The sequence below is a fragment of the Loxodonta africana genome, chromosome 22 (assembly GCF_030014295.1).
Source record: "Loxodonta africana isolate mLoxAfr1 chromosome 22, mLoxAfr1.hap2, whole genome shotgun sequence".
NCBI classification, from domain to species: domain Eukaryota; kingdom Metazoa; phylum Chordata; class Mammalia; order Proboscidea; family Elephantidae; genus Loxodonta; species Loxodonta africana.
In genome coordinates, this window is record NC_087363.1 from 23,967,726 (window position 1) to 23,986,451 (window position 18,726).

At 42.4% G+C, this 18,726-nt stretch overlaps 1 protein-coding gene across 1 annotated transcript in view; it reads left to right on the forward strand.

The window, feature by feature from the left end:
- The first annotated feature begins 238 nt into the window (after positions 1-238).
- The window catches only part of IP6K2 (inositol hexakisphosphate kinase 2), a 38,859-nt gene continuing 20,371 nt past the window's right edge, over positions 239-18,726 (forward strand). Inside the window, exon 1 of the mRNA XM_003409675.4 lies at positions 239-330. The gene's annotated coding sequence lies outside the window, so the exon portion shown is untranslated. The remainder of the gene's footprint in view (positions 331-18,726) is intronic.

Here is an 18,726-nt window from a genome sequence, read left to right on the forward strand (position 1 = left end):
GCCCGTCTGTCCACCCTTTTACTCACCTGACATCTCGGCCACCAGCCCCCAGTACCTCGGACACTATAGGGTGTGGAGGAGGCTCCGCCCTGCCATCTGACCACGCCCCATACGGCCGCGCCCCTTCCGGAAGCTGCTCCAGCGAATCTCTGCGCCCTAGCAACAGCGCCTTTCGGGCTGTCCAGTCCGCCAGCGAGGCTCTCCGGGCGAGCCAATAGCGAGGGGCACCGGGAGCGAGGCGCGGGGGGCGGGTCTCGGCACGACCGCCGCCATCTTGATGGGAGAGAAACAATAGGACGGAAGCGCCGCTGGAGCGGGCCGGGGCCGCAGGTAACGCCAGCCTAGTTGGGCCGAGTGGCCCTGCTGTCCCGGGGGCTTTTAGGGAGAGTTTTTCCGGGCCTTTTGGGGGTGAGGTCTCTGGGCATTGGGGGCCTCCCCGAATTATTGGGAGGGATGTATCCCCGGGTCTTTGTGGGGCCGGATTTCACTGGGTCGTTTGGGAGAGGAAGCATTTATCCAGGCTATTGGGAAGAGGAGATCTGTCCTAGTTTTGAGGGACAGAATATTCTGAGGGACAGAATATTCTGGGGTCATTGGGGTTAGCTGCTGGGTTTTGAAGGGACAGGATCCCTCCAGTCATTGAGAAGGTCCCCCGAGTTTTGGGGGAACAGGATCATTGAGAGGGGCTTCTCTCAGGGTCTTTGGGTGGAGGGTTCAGCCCATCACCTTAGGTACTGTTACCTGGGGTCCGCAGGTGTGCAGCCATTTTGGGTATTGAATGCCAGTTGGACCCGTCATCTGGCGTTTGGTGGAGAACTACTAACCTTACAGAAAGAACGTTTTAAAATGGATCGATCAGAGAACGCCTTTTTTATAGTGGCTTTTTCACCATGGATAGAGCTTTCACTTCTTTCACATTTGATTACAGACTGCTTTTGTCTTTCACATAGAATGATTTATTTTATTTTAGGATTTTATCACGTCTCATATAGTAAGAAAGCTGCACCAGCCGAAAAATGAGTCGTAATGTTGTCAAAATGCAGAAACCAGTAAAATCTAGTGCTCTAAAATACCAGGGGAAATAGAACTGGTCACTGTCTTGAATCAAACATTTTGGTAGCAAACTGAACATAAAACAAGAATAAAAAAAAATTATTTGGAAGAATAAAGTTTTAAGAAAAAGTACTGAAACTTTTGGAAAGTGGTTACAAAAATATTGCTGATCACCAGCTTTATGTTTTTTATAAAGGACCATTATTACAGTAATTTTGATGATTTCTTGTATTTAAAGTATTTGCTGCATTTGCATTTTTAGCATGTGACAGCATAACGTTTTAAGTGAACCAGATGCTTATTTACATAAGGTTGTTGCTGTGGGATTTGTATAATTGTATCCTATAACCTGGCGTTAAGTATTTAAAGAGAAGTTTTGGGTGTTGTTTTTTAACTTTAGCCACAGTCTGATTTAGAAACCTGGCAAAATGAGTACTTTATCATATTTGACATAGTAGGCCAGTTGATCACTTAGTAACTTTTTTCTTTGGAGAGAAAGTCAGTTGAAGTGTCGTTCCAGTTGCTTTACCTGCTTTGTGATTTTAGAGTAGAATTTGTAGAAATTATTAGAAATCAAGTGGATGAGAATTGATATAGTTGTAGAAGCCAACTTAGCAGATGTAATAAACTTCTTTTGTGCTTCAGGACTTAGTAGGTGACAGACAGGTACACTGTATACCAGCCCTGTGTCTGAGCAGTGGAGTGTGTGAGGAAGGAGCAACCGCTGCGTGATAAACCTCAGCCAGTCTCCTTGCAGAAGGGTGCTGGAGCCTTCTGTAAGCACTGGAGATGTCACTGGTATCCAGGCAACTGAATGAGCCTGAGCTTCCCTGAGGCCAGCTTTCAAAGGTGAAAATTTTCCATTGTTTGGCTCTTGAAGAGGATGCGCTAGGGAAGAATTTTTCCCTTGACGTTATCTTACCTTAAGAAGCAATTTGAACACATATTTGTATAGTAAAAAGTGAGCAGGTGATGACTCTTATGTGATTACATTTTACAGCATGTAAGTAAATGTTTTATGTACATGCTTTTTGTAAATTATAATCTTGCCTGTTTTCATACTGTGTGATAAAAGTAACAAGTAGTAGTACTGTTTTGCAGTATATTCTGGTGGCCAAGGGAGATACTTTTCCCAAAAAATTGAAATTCAGCATCCTCCTCAGAGTTGGAAGGAAGACAGTCTCCAAAGATGACATACAGTTGGTTTTAGATTGTCACCCATCAGCAGCTTCAGCAGTTACCAACTTGCCTCGTCTATACTATTAAAAAAAAAAAAAAAAGCTGGATTATTTTTTGAAGCATATCCCAGAAGTGTCATTTTTTTCAGTGTTTTTTTCATCTCTAAGAGAGAAGGAGGTAGCCACAATACCTACAATTATCCTGCCGAAAAACAGCGATAATACTTCTTTTTTAATGTGCTTTAGGTGAAAGTTTACGGAGCAAATTAGTTTTTCATTCAAAAATTTATACATAGATTCTTTTGTAACATTGGTTGCAATCCCCGCAGTGTGTCATCATTCTGCCCTTTCCATTCCAGGGTCCCAATGTCCATTCATCCAGTTTTCCTGTCCCTTTCTGACTTCTTGTCTTTGTTTTTGGGCAGGTGTTGCCCATTTAGTCTTGTATACTTGATTGATCTAAGAAGCATATTCCTGTGTGTTACTGTTTGTTTTATAGGCCTGTCTAATTTTTGGCTGAAAGGTAGACTTTGGGAGTGGCTTCACTTCTGAGTTAGAAGAGTTTCCTGGGGCCATAGTCTCTGGATTCCTCCAGTCTATGTCAGACCAGTAAGTCTGGTCTTTTTTGTGAATTTGAGTTTTGTTTTACATTTTTCTTCAACTCTGTCCAGGACCCTCTATTGTGATCCCTGTCAGAGCAGTCGGTCGGTGGTGGTGGTAGGTGGTAGGCAGATGCCATCTAGTTCTTCTGGGCTCAGGCTGGTGGAGGCTGTGGTTCATGTGGTCCATTAGTCCTTTGGACTAATATTTTCCTTTGTGTCTTTGGTTATCTTCATCCTCCTTTGCTCTGAACAGAGTGGAACTAGTAGATGTATCTTAGACGGCCACTCTCAAGCTTTTAAAAGCCCAAACGCTACTCACCAAAGTAGGATGTAGAACATTTTCTTTATGACTGTTATGCCAGTTGACCTAAATGTTACCTGAGACCGTGGTCGCTAGCCCTCAGCCCCAGTTACTTGGTCTCTCAAGTTGCTTGGTTGTGTCTAGGAAGCTTCTATAACTACCTCCGTTGTGTTCTGTTATAAATGTGAATATATATATACACTGTACGTACAAATACATATGTAAAAATATCCACAGCCTAAGCTATATATGTACGTGGGTGTACTATCGTCTCTCCCTGTTCAGCATCCGTATCTGCCTGTGTATCTGCTTGCAAGTTATTTGTTTTTACTGTTGTTGTAGGGTTGTATGTGTTGTAATACTTATTGCCTTTTTAGTTTGTTTTCCTCGTGTTCCTCTAAGTGTCTTCCTTTGCCTTGGTCAAGTTGTGCAGACTTCCCCTATATTGTGTATTATCTTTCCCTTCACCAAAGTTAACACTTATCTACTATTTAGTTAGTGTTTTCCCCTCCACACTTCACCCCCCTCATAACCATCAAAGATTGTTTTTTTCTGTGTGTAAACCTTTTCTTTTCTTGAGTTTTTATAGTAGTGGTTGTATATAATGTTTGTCCTTTTTGATTGATTTATTTCACTTAGCATAATGCCCTCCAGATTCATCCATGTTGTAAGATGTTTCCGGATTCATCGTTATCATTTCGTAGTAGTCCATTGTGTGTATGTACCATAATTTGTTTATCTGTTCATCTTTTGATGAGCGGTTGGGTTGTTTTTATCTTTTCCCTATTGTGAATAATGTTGCAGTGAACATGAGCATGCATATGTCTATTTGTGTGATGGCTCTTGTTTCTTTAGGATATATTCCCAGGAGTGGGATTCCTGGATCGTGTGGTATTTGTATTTCTAGCTTTTTAAGGAAGTGCCATATTGTTTTCCATAGTGGTTGTACCATTTTATATTCCCACCAGCAGTGTATGAGATTTCCAGTCTCCCCACAACCTCACCAGCGTTTATTGTTTTCTGAATTTTTGATTAGTGCCATTCTTGCAGTGGTGAGATGGTATCACATTGTGGTTTTGATTTGCATCTCTCTATTGGCTAATAAATCCCCAGAGCATCTTTTCATGTATTTGTTGGCTGCCTGAATTCCTCTTTGGTGAAGTGACTGTTCATGTCCTTTGCCCATTTTGTGATTGGGTTGCTTGTCACAATGATAATACTTTAATTTAATTAAATATTAGTTGCTCAAATGTTTCCTATTGTCTCATCTTTTTCTTTTTTTTTTTTTTTAAGTAATAGTTGATTTTTTCGAATCTGGATCCAAATAAGCTCTTACTTGCATTTCATTGAGGTGGGTTTTTTTATCTCAATTTATATCTATTTGCTCACCCTATTTTCTTGTAATTAATTTGTTGAGCCAGCTGTCATTTGTCCTGTAGTTTCCCATATACTAGCTTTTGCCAATCACTTCCTGCACATGATACCTTTTTACTCTGGTGGCTGAGTGTGAAAGGGTCACTCCTAGGTGGTGGTTTAGGGTTTCTTTTTAGTGATGCTGTTCAGGAGGAACTGCCAAGATTGAGTAAAAAATGAGCCCCAAGCCCCTAAAGGCTTTCAGGGCCCTAAAGGGGTACACAATGTGGGACCCTTCTCCCTCTGTGCCATGTTGTCTAAGATGCCTGAGCCCTGGTTATTCCCTGTGGGACTGGGAGGGGATCCTTACCCTTGGCCTCCATGGGTGGGGTGGGGGATGTGTGGATGTTCTGCCTGTGTGTCAATTTCCAGGCTTCCTCTTAAACTGACAGTAGTGCCAGATGCCCACAGGCTGTTCACAGTATGGAGGCATTGACCCCACACTCTTCGTTCTTTGCACGTTATTCTTGGGGTGTTTTCTGTCTTTCATTTGTAGGTAATTCCTAAAGCTGTTTTCAAATTAGATTTACTCAAACCTCAATTCCACTGTTCCCAACTGGCTGCTGAAATTTCTTCTTGAGTGTTTGACCATCCCTTTATATTTAAGTATCTGCAGCTCAACTCAGTATCTTTTCTTCTTAACTCTTCCTTACTTCGTGAATAAAACATCTTTGTTCTGATAAATGAAGGCCCGCTATCTGACTCATCTCTCTAGTTTGATTCCCTGAGTCAGGGGTTCTGAAGATATGGTCCACGGCTGCCACCCTCTACCCCTCAGATTGTATGAAGAGTTTAGTGAGAGGGGTATGTAGGGGTCTGAAGAGGGAGAGAAGGAAGTCCAGGCTGGGGGCAGATGGAGAGAGAGGTCAGTTTGGTTCTGGTCCTGATGGCCTTCAGGGGTTGTGGCTCTGGCAGGGTTGCTCCTGCTATCATCTACTTCCTCCAGAAAACTCCCAGGCTCAGGACAATGAGGGCAGTATTGCCTCCTTCCGTTCCACCTTTGTTTTTGACATCTTCAAGTATCCAAATAGTATAAATTCATGAGGCAGCTAGGCTACTGAAAGCATTTTTATGGTATGAAACTAACAAGCTTGATTTTTAGATTTTCTTCTCTCAAAATCCCCCATTTTACGTGTTTCTCTATGTGCAGGAATTATATCTCTGTTTGCTCCTTAAATAAGCTAGTACAGGCAAAGAAGGCTGGTAGCACAGAGAATGCTCCCAATAAATGCTGGCTCCTGCTGCCATCTCATTTTACTTGGATCCACAGTCGACAGCCATGGGAGCAGCAGTCAAGAAATCAAACGACACATTGCATTGGGTAAATCTGCTGAAAGGACCTCTTTAAAGTGTTGAAAAGCAAAGGTGTCGCCTTGAAGACTAAGGTGCGTGTGCCTGACCCAAGCCATGGTATTTTCAGTCATATTATATGCATGTGAAAGCTGGACAGCGAATAAGGAAGACCGAAGAACGGACGTCTTTGAATTGTGGTGCTGGCGAAAAATTGAATATACCATGGACTGCCAAAAGAACGAACAAATCTGCCTTGGAAGAATTACTACCAGAGTGCTCCTTAGAAGCAAGGATACCGAGACTGCGTCTTACACACTTTGGACACGTTGTCAGGAGGGATCAGTCCCTGGAGAAGGACATCATGCTTGGCAAAGTACAGGGTCAGCAGAAAAGAGGAAGGCCCTCAACGGGGTGGATTTACACAGTGGCTGCAACAATGAGCTCAAGCATAACAACGATTGTAAGGATGGCGCAGGACCGGGCAGTGTTTCATTCTGTTGTGCAGGGGGTCGCTGTGAGTCAGAACCGACTTGATGGCACCTGACAGTGCCTGCTGCCCCTGTCTCTCTGACCGTGTCATCGCAGCAGTGACCTTCAGGACCCCCATGAAGCTGGGTTTTCCTTTTTCTCTCCACCTGGTTAATTTTCCTAAGATAAAATGTCACCACCCTGCTCCAGAATCTGCAGTATCTCACATACATTATAGGTCAGAGTGAAAATGGGTGCAACCTTTTTAATATATGCTCTATCCCAGCATACTTCCACAAGTACGCGAAAACACAAATAGAAGGGTGCTCATTGCATTATTGTTTGTAACAAAAAGAGAACTGGAAACAGCACAGAAAACTGTCAGTAAAGAAGTAAATACATTATGATTATATGTGAATATTGTTGTTAGTTGCTGCCCAGTCGATTTTGATAATGACCCCACGTGTGCAGAATATAACTGTTCCATAGGGTTTTCAAGGCTGTGACCTTTCGGAGGCACCTCTGGGTGGGTTTGAACCTCTAACCTTTTAGCTAGTAGCTGAAGTGCTTAATCATTTACACCACCTAGGGACTCCTCTATGAATATTATGCAGCGTTTAAAAGGAATAATACATGTGGAGAGGTGGCATGATGTCTAAGGCGTATAATTTCGTGGGGGAAAAATGGCAGAGCAGCATGTATAGGCATGATCCGATTTATGTAAAAAAATAGAAAAAAATGCATGAAAGAAAATCTGGAGGATTGAAGAGATCTCAACTAATAATGATGGTCATTTTATCACATTTATAATCAGTAAAAGAAAAATCACAGTTTTTTTTTTTTTTAAGGGCTAAGCAGCACGTCCCTTAGCACTCCATGTCTCTGCTTGCCCTTGAAATCGAAGACACAAACTAATCTTGTAAATTGAATCCTGCCTTTTTAACATAACTGCCTCTAATCCTATCTCATTAACATCATAGAGATAGGATTTACAATACATAGCAAAATCATATGAGATGACAAAATGGTGGACAGTCACACAATACTGGGAATCATGGCATAGCCAATTTGACAGATATTTAGGGGGGACACAGTTGAATCCGTGACAAACCTGGTACTGACAAGCCAACTCTAAAAAGCATTCCTAAGAATTTTATTTTTGATGCTATGATGAATGAAATTGTTTTCTTCATTACATATTCAGATCGTACAATTGATTTTTGCATGTTGATCTTGTATCCTGCAACCTAGATATTAGTTCTAATAGTTTTCTTAGTGGATTCCTTAGGATTTCCTACATACAAGGTTATGTCATTTGCAAATAGAGATAATTTTACATCTGCCCCCTCCCCCCATCTGGATGGCTCTTATTTTCTTTCCTTGCCTAATTTCCCTGGCAAGAATCTCTAGTACAGTGTTAACTAAAAGTGGTGAGAGGAGACATCCTTGTTCCCCTAATCTTAGGAGGAAAAATTTCAGTCTTTTACCAGTAAGTGTGATGTTAGCTGTGGATTTTTTTTGTAGATGCCTTTTATCAGGTTAAGGAAGCTCTCTCCTATTTTTAGTTTAAGTGTTTTTAATTATGAAGAGGTGTTGCTTTTTCCGTGTCTATTGATATGATCATGTGGTTTTTCTTTATTAATATGGGGTACTACATTAATTGATTTTCAGATGTTAAACCAACCTTACCTTTCTGGGATAAATGTCACATGGTCCTGGTGGATTTTTATATGTTGCTGGATTTGGTTTGCAAGTATTTTGCTGAGGATTTTTGTGTCTATGTTCATGGGAGATAGTAGTCTGTAGTTTTGTCTCCTTGTGATGTCGTTGTCTGGTTTTCGTATCAGATTAATATTGTCTCCTAAAATAAGTTGGGAAGTGTTCCCACCTGCTCTCTTTTTGGGAAGAATTTACGAAGAATTGATTTTATTTCTTTAAATGTTTGGTAGACTGTATCTCTGAAGCCATCTGGGTGTGGGGTTTTCTTTGTAGTTTTTGATTAATAATTGTTGTGAGTTAAATTGTGTCCTTCCAGAAGATACGTTGAAGTCCTAACCCCTCACACATGTGACTGTGACCTTATTTGGAATAGGGTCTTTGCAGATGTAATTAGTTAAGATTTAGGGTGGGCGCTAAAGACAATACGACTGGTGTCCTTATAAGAAGAGAAATATTTGAACATAGACACACAGAGAATAAAGCCATGTGAAGACAGAGGTAGAGGTTGGAGTGATGCATCTACAAGTTAAGGAACTCCAAAGATTGCCAACAATCAGCAAAAGGTAGAAGAGTCAAGGAAGGATTCTCCCCTACAGATTCCAGAGAAAGCGTGGTCCTGTTGACACCTTGGTTTTGGACTTCTAACTTCTGGAGACAATAAATTTCTGTCGTTGTAAACCACCCAGTTTATGGTACATGTTATGGCAGTCCTATGAAATGAATCTCTTTACTCGTTATATAAGTTTTTCCGATTTTGTTTCTTCTTGAGTTATTTTTGGTACTTTGTGTCTTCCTAAGAATTTTTCCATTTCATCTAAATCATCTAATTTGTTGGTGTATAATTGTTCATAGTATTCTCCTAAAATTCCTTTTATTTCTGTAAGATTGGTAGAAATATCTACTCTTTGAGTCCTAATTTCAATAATTTGAGTCTTCTGTCTTCTTGGTCATCTATCTAAAGATTTGTCAATTTTGTTGATTTTTTTCTTCAAAGGACCGACTTTTTTGTTGAATTTTTTTTTTTCAATTCTCTATTAATTTCTGTTCTGCCAGTGTTGCTTTTTAAAGTCATGTTTAAGGGACTTGTTTATATCAAAATCCAGAATTTACCCCTGTGCCGGATATATTCCTGAGTTATATTCCCAGGAATAATTCCAGGATCCGTGTTAGATTTTTTTGTCTTCGCTGAATCCATCAGGTGATAATTGTGGGCACTCTAAACCAGCCCTGAGTGAAATAGTCTCAGGCCCAAAGGCTGCTGTGCTATTTAGAATGAAGTTGTTAAGAGTGCCCCGTATTCTGACCAGGGACTCAATGGATGGTCCCAGATAGAATGGGAGAAAAATGTAGGCCAAAACTCAGATTCGTTTAAAACAAAAAAAGGTCAGACTTACTGGAGCAGTAGAGACTAGATGAACCCCAACACTATCGCCCTGAGATAGTCTTTAAACTTGGAAGTGAAACCACTCTCAGAGGCCACCTTTCAGCCAAATGACAGATTGTCCCATAAAATAAATAATGTCACCCATGAGTACTGTGCTCCTCAAAATAATCATCTAGATGAAACCAAATGGTTAACATTTACCCTAGACCAAAGACAAGAAGGCTGGGGGGATAGGGAAGCTAGATTAATGGAAACAGAGCAACCAAAATGGAAATAACAAGAATGCTGACATATCGTGAAGAACATAACCAATGTCCCTGAATAATAGTATAGAATTGTTAAATGAGAACCTAATTTCCTGTATAAATGTTCACCAAAAACACAATAAAATTTTTTTTTTTAAGAAAGAGTGCCCCATAACATGAAAGATTTTTTAAGGACCCATATTGAGCTGCTCCATCTGTTCTGAGGGGTGAATTGAGCAAAAAGCCCTGTGGCTTGCGGAAAGTCCTTGTGGTCCTGTTGACCTTTGACAGGACTCATTATTTCTGTTCTGTTGGAATTCATGTTCGTAATTTCACATTGTTTTGAAGGAGAAGACAGTGGCCAAGGGAAGGCCACCTCTGTGCCTTAGGTCTGGTCTGATTGCAAAGTCATTGGCCACTTTCTGTCTCCTGGGGCCATGCAGCCTCTGGGGCCAGGCGGTGTTTTTCAGTACTGTTTGTTTAGTTTTTGTAGCCTTGTAATTTTTGCTATTTCATATGAATTATAACATTCGTAAGTTGTGGTGTAGTGGTTCAGTGCTACAGCTGCTAACCAAAAGGTCAGCAGTTTAAATCCACCAGGTGCTCCTTGCAACCCTATGGGGCAGTTCTCTGACCTATAGGGTCACTGTGAGTTGGAGTCGACTCGACAGCAACGGGTTTTTTCTTTTTTATTATTATTAAAAAAAGTACACTAGGACATGGATGGACCTTGAAAACATTATGCTGAGTGAAATAAGTCAGACACAAAAGGACAAATATTGTATGATTCCACTTACATGAAATATCTAGAATAGGCAGATGCATAGAGGTAAAAGTAGATTAGTGGTTACCAGGGGCTGGGAAAGGGGGAGTGGGGAATGGGCTGCCTCAGGGGTAGTGAGTTTCTCTGTGGGGCTGTGAAAAACTTTTAGACATAGATAGCAGCGATGGCTGCACAGCATGGTGAATATAATTAATGTCATTGAATTGTACTTTTAAAAATGGTTAAAATGGCAAATTTTTTGTTATATATATTTTACCACAATAGAATTTTTTTAAGTGTGAAGACTAATACAGCAAACAGCCGTATATCCACAAATGCTAAAAGTTTTAAGGGTTAGCAAAATATGTTCAGCATTATCAGTGAGGCCGACTCTTTTCTAAATGTATGTGTTGCATCATCACTGTCTTGCCGTTGCCTTGTGCCCAGACTCGGCAGCGGCACCCTTTTGACTGCTCACTCTGCCATGGGGTGCTCCTACTCCTGTATTAGCCCAAACATACGCACACTGGTCCATCAGTCTTCCTGAAACTCCTTTCATGCTGACATGTTTTAAAAGGACACCAGTACTTGGTTTTAGAGACATTAAATGAGAACCCAGGGGCCAAAACACATGGATTCAGTCCCACCATCGCCCAGCCCCAAGAATGGAGGGGGAAGCGGCCTATGCTACCAGCTCACCCTGCTGTCAGTGTGGGGATGTGTCCCGCAGGCAGTAGCACTGTGGCCAGTGAGGCTGCAGCAGATTGTGGATTTCCACATGGGTGGTTTGTGAGGGTGAAGAATTGGTTCAGCTTATTTAGCATGAGTTTATTGGCCCCAGCCATGGCCCATATCCTGCTCAGATGCACCTTGGATTCAGATTTCTGTTTTGATATTTTCTCCAGTCCTTTTCAAGGTTGTATATGTATTTTTTAATGTAAAATTTCATTAATAGGGTTCTTTTCCAATTGAAGTTATGCTAATTCAGTCTTACAGGTAAGAAGTACACTACAGAAGGCAGGTGGGTGTCACCTCTCCCATTGACTTCACCAACATTACGAGTACATGGTAGCCAAAAGTTAACATTCTAGTAACGAGAAAGAATTTTTTGCCGCTTAGTTCAGGCTGAAATGGTAGGGAGGATGGTAGCTTCTAAATGTGGTTTCCAGGTCAGAACAAGTAGGAGAAACAAGTACTTGGCCACAACAGAAAAGTTATGCTTTGATTTTAAATATTAGTGAGATGTAGCTATTGCTGGAGTGATGTGGTCAGGACCTATAGCACCCTACCCCCCTCCCAATAAAATACAAACACCTGCAGTTCACAGAACCCTCACTGTGCTGGACCCTTCCCCTAGTGTTCTCCTTCTCACTTCTGGCAACTCTGCAGCGATCAGAAGTGTCCATCCCACTCTGGATTGGGGACGAAAGACTGGATTTTCTTGAAACCCTTGTGACTTGGGGATAGAGCCCCGGTAACTGCTACCTCAAGCCCCTCGAGGCAGCTGCAGTCAGCCCAGGCCTCTTCTACCTGCTTTCTGTCTTGGAGAACTCACAAAATTTTCTTCACATTGTGGGTTTTCCGTAACTCTTTTTGTGAATATACTTAGCTGACACTCATAGTTGACCAAAATGGGAGATCATTTGGTGTTGTTTATGCGTCTGTTTCCCTTGCTTGGGACACTCATATGTGTTTTAGAAATTGGGTGTTCAGCCTAAGCCTAAGGAAGAGTAACTTTTCTTTTAATGGGCTAAGATGTGATAGAGACCAGGCAGCAAAACACCTGTCTCTAGTGTTGGTGTTTCTGCACGTAGTTTGTGAGAATGTGCCCACGTGGTACCTGGGCTGCATCCCACCAGGTTGGGTTTGTGGATGGTTGCTGCCTTGCTAAGGCTAGCCCCAGGGTGCCGTGTGCCCTTAGTCCCCCAGGCCACATTGCTGTACCTTAACCCCGCCTCTTAGAGGGCTCCACCCACCCCAGTTCCTTTACTTGACTCTTGTGTTCCTCTTTTAGTTTGGGCTGCTCCAGGGCCAATAGCTTTCCCCAACCGTAGCTGCACACTCAGAAATGAGGCACCCCATAGGCTTAGGAGCTCTTCTCAGCGTTTTGGGGGAATACTGTATCTTTTCAATGCTTGTTTTATAAAGAGAAACAGATTATTTTGTCTTACAAACATTGGAGATACAGTTTCACTGTAACTCTCCTTTCTGTCCAGATTCTCATCTGCCCCAATCTGTGCTTGATATCCCGGGTCGCTCAAATTCAGTGTTGAGGCTGCAGCAGCATTTGTCTTAGAACGAACCTAGCTCTAAACCTGCCAGCTTTCATTCTGATGTCCATTTGTTCAGGTGTGCTTTAAACTTGATGTCTGTGGACTGGTCCATGGCTCTTTGCTCATGTCTCACATGCAGGGAGTAATGTTAAACTTCTGTGGAGTTCACGTTCAGCTTCTTTATGGGGTGCTTTAAAAAATGGTGGCACGTCTGACAACGAACACAACAGAGAATCCCTGATGGAGCAGGAGAAGAGTGGGTTGCAGATCTCAAATTCTAGTAAAAAGACCAGACTTAATGGTCTGACTGAGACTAGAGGGACCCCAAAGGTCATAGTCCCCAGACTCTCTGCTAGCCCAAAACTAAAACCATTCCTGAAGCCAACTCTTAGACAAAGATTAGACTGGACTATAAGTCATAAAATGATACTGGTGAGGAGTGTGGTTCTTAGCTCAAGTAGACACTTGAGACTATGTGGGCAGCTCCTGTCTGGAGGCGAGATGAGAAGGCAGAGGGGAACAGGAGTTGGCTGAATGGACGCTGGAAATACAGGGTAGAGAGAAGGAATATGTTTTCACATTGTAGGGAGAGCAACTAGGGGTACGTAACAATGTGTGTAAGATTTTGTATGAAAACTGCCTTGAATTGCAAACTTTCATTTAAAGCACACACACAAAAAAAAAAAAACAAAGGCGGCACGTGGGTATCTGACCTCCACTAACTTCAGGAGGGGAAGGAGAGAGAATCGAGATCAACATCAGCCCAAAGCTGATTCCTGTGAAGTGGGGGTTGGATATGCCTTTCTCCAAACTTTTTACCAATTCTGACACCAAACTGTCCCTCCTATGGCCCTCTCTACGTCTCTGCTGGGTTCGATAATCCGTTGCAATGGCCGCACAGAACTCACTGATAACGCTTGTGATTATGGGATTTATTAGGGAAGTAGCAGGTTTCATTCAGGATGAGAAACAACTCAGGATACAGTTCTTCAGTCAGGACAGCAGCTTGGCCATGTCTGCAGGCCGGCCTTTCCCTGGCCCTCAGCGTCTTGGCCTTTTCTGGCCTGGCCCAGCCTGCCTTGCTCGGGCAAGTATTACAAAACTCTTTAGCTCCACCGATAATTGCCCAGAGTCACCCTGCTCCATCAGTAAGGCTCGGCCCTAAGGTGCTCAGCTCTCTAGCTCCATGGGTTAGCGAGCCCCACCACAGCGTTTTCATACCGGGCTCCTGGTTTTGCTGCCTCTCTTTCTGCCGTTTCTCTGCCTCTTGCTATCTCTTGTTGTCTCCTGGGTCTAGGAGGTTCTCAGCACAGGCATCCCAGGTCCAAAGGATGCAGTCTGCTCTCTGCTCTTCTTTCTTGGTGCTAGTCAAGCCCCCCCTTTCTACCTCTGGGTTGGCTCATTTTAAGCCTAGTGGGATGGTAAAACTAACCAAGCCCTTCGTTAGGGTTCCATACACTTTATTTGCATGGTCCCACTCCCCACAAGGGTGCCATGCACCTTATTTGCATTATTAGCAAGCTGCCCAGTCCCCTTGGTGGGCCACAAGCATCTTATCTGCATAGTCCCATCCACTCATTTGGTGGGAGTTACAAGACCGTGGCGAGAAAAGCCATATAAAGTGCCATGACTCCCTCATGTGTCTCATGAGGAAGTTCACAGTTCTTTTGCGGAGTTCAGAGCTCAGCTTTTTTTTATGGGGTGCCCTGTGCTGGTGTGTAGACCTAGTTCTGATTGGCTCTGGTCCTGAACAAAATCGGGCTGTCTCCCTGAGAAATTGCCCAGAGTAACCAATGAACAAAGAGGAGGAAGGGAGGTGGGTAGATGATTGACCGAAGGATGTACGTTTTTATGGGTTTTTGCAACCTGACAGGAAAAACGTACAACAGTAACTGTTAAACCACCTATTTGCATGTTACTGAGATAGATCCTTTCTTCCTAAATTAGTTGATTCTTTTTAACATTTTCAGTTTTTCTTCTATTATAAATAGAGGCTTTACATGGAAGGCAGTGAAAGGTGTCCTTCCACAGTGTCTGTTCAAGCCAAGTGCATCTGGAGGAAGAACAGTAGGGCTGGTTGCAGCCTCATCGCTGAGAGTTTGGGTTTTTCTTGCTCAGTGTGCATTTCTGAGTATGAGAACACAAGTGTCTGTTTTCAGGTCCTTTGGGCTGCCCCTGCCCTGTGTAGAGCCTGTGCTGGGCTTCATGGAACTCTACAACCTCCTCCCAAGGGCTCATGCTGGAGGACGTTACGGGTTGGTCAAGATGATATGCCTAGATTGGGAGGCCAGGGAGGACTGTAAGCCCAGGATGCAGGATCCTCATGCCATTCTGGTGTTTCTAGAGAGGAGAAGCAGCTGAGAGGCTGCCATTTCCCTTCGAGAACAGCATGTCTAGATTTTTGGAACAGAATCTGCTGTTTTATTCATCCCTCAGAGTTAGGAGAAGGATCTGCATTATTGCATGACTTTCATGACATTGTTCCAGTTATAACTTGTGGTTTTTTTCTTTTCTTCTTTCGTCTTTATTAAAACTAGAGTAAAATGCTGTTGATGGCGAAAATGAACACCTGGTGTTGGAGCCCAGGCATCTGTATCAGATCAATGCAGGGGTTTTTTTTTTTTGTCTTGTCCCTCTGGTAACTTCTCCTGCTTTGGCAGTCCAGCACCTGCTGTGGCATTGTGGTCACCTCAGCTGGCCAAGCTGCAGCTCTGTTGAGGCGAGGGCTGTGATTCCATCATCCTTAACAATGACTCTTTCATCTCAGGTACCTTTTGTTTTCTGTAATGAGGCCTAGGCAACTTGGTAACCTTGTGGTGCTTCAGTGTGCTCATTAGTAAGGGAGATAATCAGTATCTACTCCAGAGGGCTGATGGGAGAGCAAAGAGTAAGTGCCTAATAAAATAAGAGCTCTTGTTTTTGGCTCTGTCATATCCCATTGTCATTGAAGGTTGAAGAGTCACCTCTTCTGACCTTCCAGTGCCTTGTATGTAGCCTAGGGGCAGGATGTGTTGGGTTGTTATCCTTCCTTGTTTGCCTGTGGTCCATTTCCCAGGGTCACCACTGTGGAAGGAGCTCTCAGTACGCAGCATAGGTTCAATAAGCATTTGTTTGTGGTTGGATTTCAAACTTTCAAGAGCTGCTTTTCCTATTTGTGTCAGTGAGTTCTTATTTTTCACCCTGATATTTTCCCTTCCAATTATAAAGGTAACGTATGCTCAGAGTTTAGGTTGGGAACATTCAGAAAACTGAAAAGAAGGGAATAATGATCTTAACCACCTGTTCTTGTGTGTGGTCCAGTGGAATTCGACTCACAGCGACCCTGTAAGACGGAGTAGAATCGCTCCGTAGGGTTTCCTAGGCTAAATCTTTATGAAAGCCAATTGCCAGGTCTTTTCTTCCCCGGAGCCACTGGTGGGTTCAGACGGCTGACCTTTTGGTTAGCAGCTGAGCGCTTAACCATTGCATCACCAGAGCTTCTTTCATGGTATATCAGGTTTATATAATGTGAAGATCATATTTAAGTAAAAGGATGCACGATTATTAAAATATAATTAGGTAAGAGTGAAGGTTTGTTTATACTGAAAAAAGAAATCACAAAAAGTCACACATTTTAAAAAGACAAATAGCACAACTGTAATACTTTTTTCCCTACATTTTTGGGTAGCATTTTGACCGCCTTTTTATATGACAGCAATTTCATAATTTTTCTATAGAGAGAATGGAAAGATCACACAGTCACTTCTCTAGGATGGTTAATCCTCATCTGCTTTTTTCTGTAGAAAATTTAGAAAAGTTTCTTTCAGCTTTACAACTCATCATGTCATGGGAATTTTTAGGATTATTGTCAAATTTGGAACACTTCTACATTCAGGTAGCTAATAGATACATGAGGAAATGCTCACCATCATTAGCCATTAGAGAAATGCAAATCAAAACTAAAATGAAATTCCATCTCACCCCAACAAGGCTGGCATTAATCCAAAAAACACAAAATAATAAATGTTGGAGAAGTTGTAGAGAGACTGGAACACTTATACTCTGCTGGTGGGAATGTAAAATGGTACAAACACTTTAGATAGAAGTCAATTTGGCGCTTCCTTAAAAAGCTAGAAATAGAGCTACCATATGGTCCAGCAATCCCACTCCTTGGAATATATCCTAGAGAAATAAGAGCCTTTACACGAACAGATGTATGCATACCCATGTTCATTGCAGCATTGTTTACAATAGCAAAAAGATTCAAGCAACCAAGGTGCATATCAACGGATGAATGGTATATTCACACAATGGAGTACTACACATCGATAAAGAACAGTGATGAATCCGTCAAACATTTCATAACGTGGAGGAATCTGGAAGGCATCATGCTGAGTGAAATTAGGCAGCTGCAAAAGGACAAATATTGTTTGAGACCACTATTATAAGAACTGAAAAATAGTTTAAACAGAGAAGAAAATATTCTTTGATGGTTATGAGAGCAGGGAGGGAGGGAGAGGGGTTTTCACTAATTAGATAGTAGATAAGAACAATTTTAGGTGAAGGGAAAGACACGATACAGGAGAGGTCAGCACAACTGGACTAAACCAAAAGCAAAGAAGTTTCCTGAGTAAACTGAATGCTTCCAAAGGCCAGTGTAGCAGGGGTGGGGGCTTAGGGACCATGGTTTCAGGGGACATCTAAGTCAGTTGGCATAATAAAATCTATTAAGAAAACATTCTGCATCCCACCTTGGAGGGTGGCATCTGGGGTCTTAAACGCTAGCAGGTGGTCATCTAAGATGTATCAATTGGTCTCAGCCCACCTGGAGCAAAGGAGAATGAAGAATACCTAAGACACAAGGTAATTATGAGCCCAAGAAACAGAAAAGGCCACATAAACCAGAGACTACGTCAGCCTGAGACCAGAATAACTAGATGGTGCCCAGCTACAACCGATGACTGCCCTGGCAGGGAACACAACAGAGAACCCCTGAGGGAGCAGGAGAACAGTGGGATACAGACCTCAAATTCTCATAAAAAGACCAGACTTAATGGTCTGACTGAGACTAGAAGGACCCTGGAGGTCATGGTCCCCAGACCTTCTGTTAGCCTGAGACAGGAACCATTCCCAAAGCCAGCTCTTCAGATAGGGATTGGACTGGACTATGGGATAGAAAATGATACTGGTGAAGAGTTAGCTTCTTGGATTAAGTAGACACATGAGGCTATGTGGGCAGATCCTGTCTAGAGAAGAGATGAGAGGGCAGAGCGGGGTAGAAGCTGGCCGAATGGACACAAAAATAGAGTGGAGGGAAGGAGTATGCTGTCTCAGAGGGAAAGCAACTAGGAGTGTATAAAAAAAAAAAAAAGGAGTGTGTAGCAAGGTGTATATAAGTTTTTGTGTGAGAGACTGACTTGGTTTGTAAACTTTGACTTACCCAGTGCCGTCCTTAATGAACTTTCACTAAGAGCACAATAAAAATTAAAAAAACATTTTTTTTCTTTTAATTTTTATTGTGCTCTAAGTGAAAGTTCATCAAGGATGATGAACTTTCATTTAGAGCACAATGAAAATTAAAAATTTTGGGACACTTCTATCAAGTTTGTTTCACATGTGGCATTCAGAGTTTCTTAAGCAGAAACTGCAGGGCCTTGGAAGGGAGCGGGCAGCCATGACCACTGTGAGTAGTAGCAGGTACTTTTTGCTAGTGTTTTTCTTTGCAGGCCTTTGGATATGCATACATAGTTGCAACAGTATTGATTATACAATTGTGTATTGTCTTAGTTATCTAGTGGTGCTATAACAGAAATACCACAAGTAGATGGCTTTAACAAAGAGAAGTTTATTCTCTCACAGTCCAGTAGGGTAAACCTCTGTATTTAGAGCACGAGCTCCGGGGGAAGTCTTGCTGTCTCTCAGTTCTGGAGGAAGGTCCTCATTTTCAGTCTTCGCTTGGTGTGGGAGCATCTCAGTGCAGGAACCTCAGGTCTAAAGTACTTGCTCCACTCCCAGCGCTGCTTTCTTGGTGGTATGAGGTTCCCAACTCTACCTA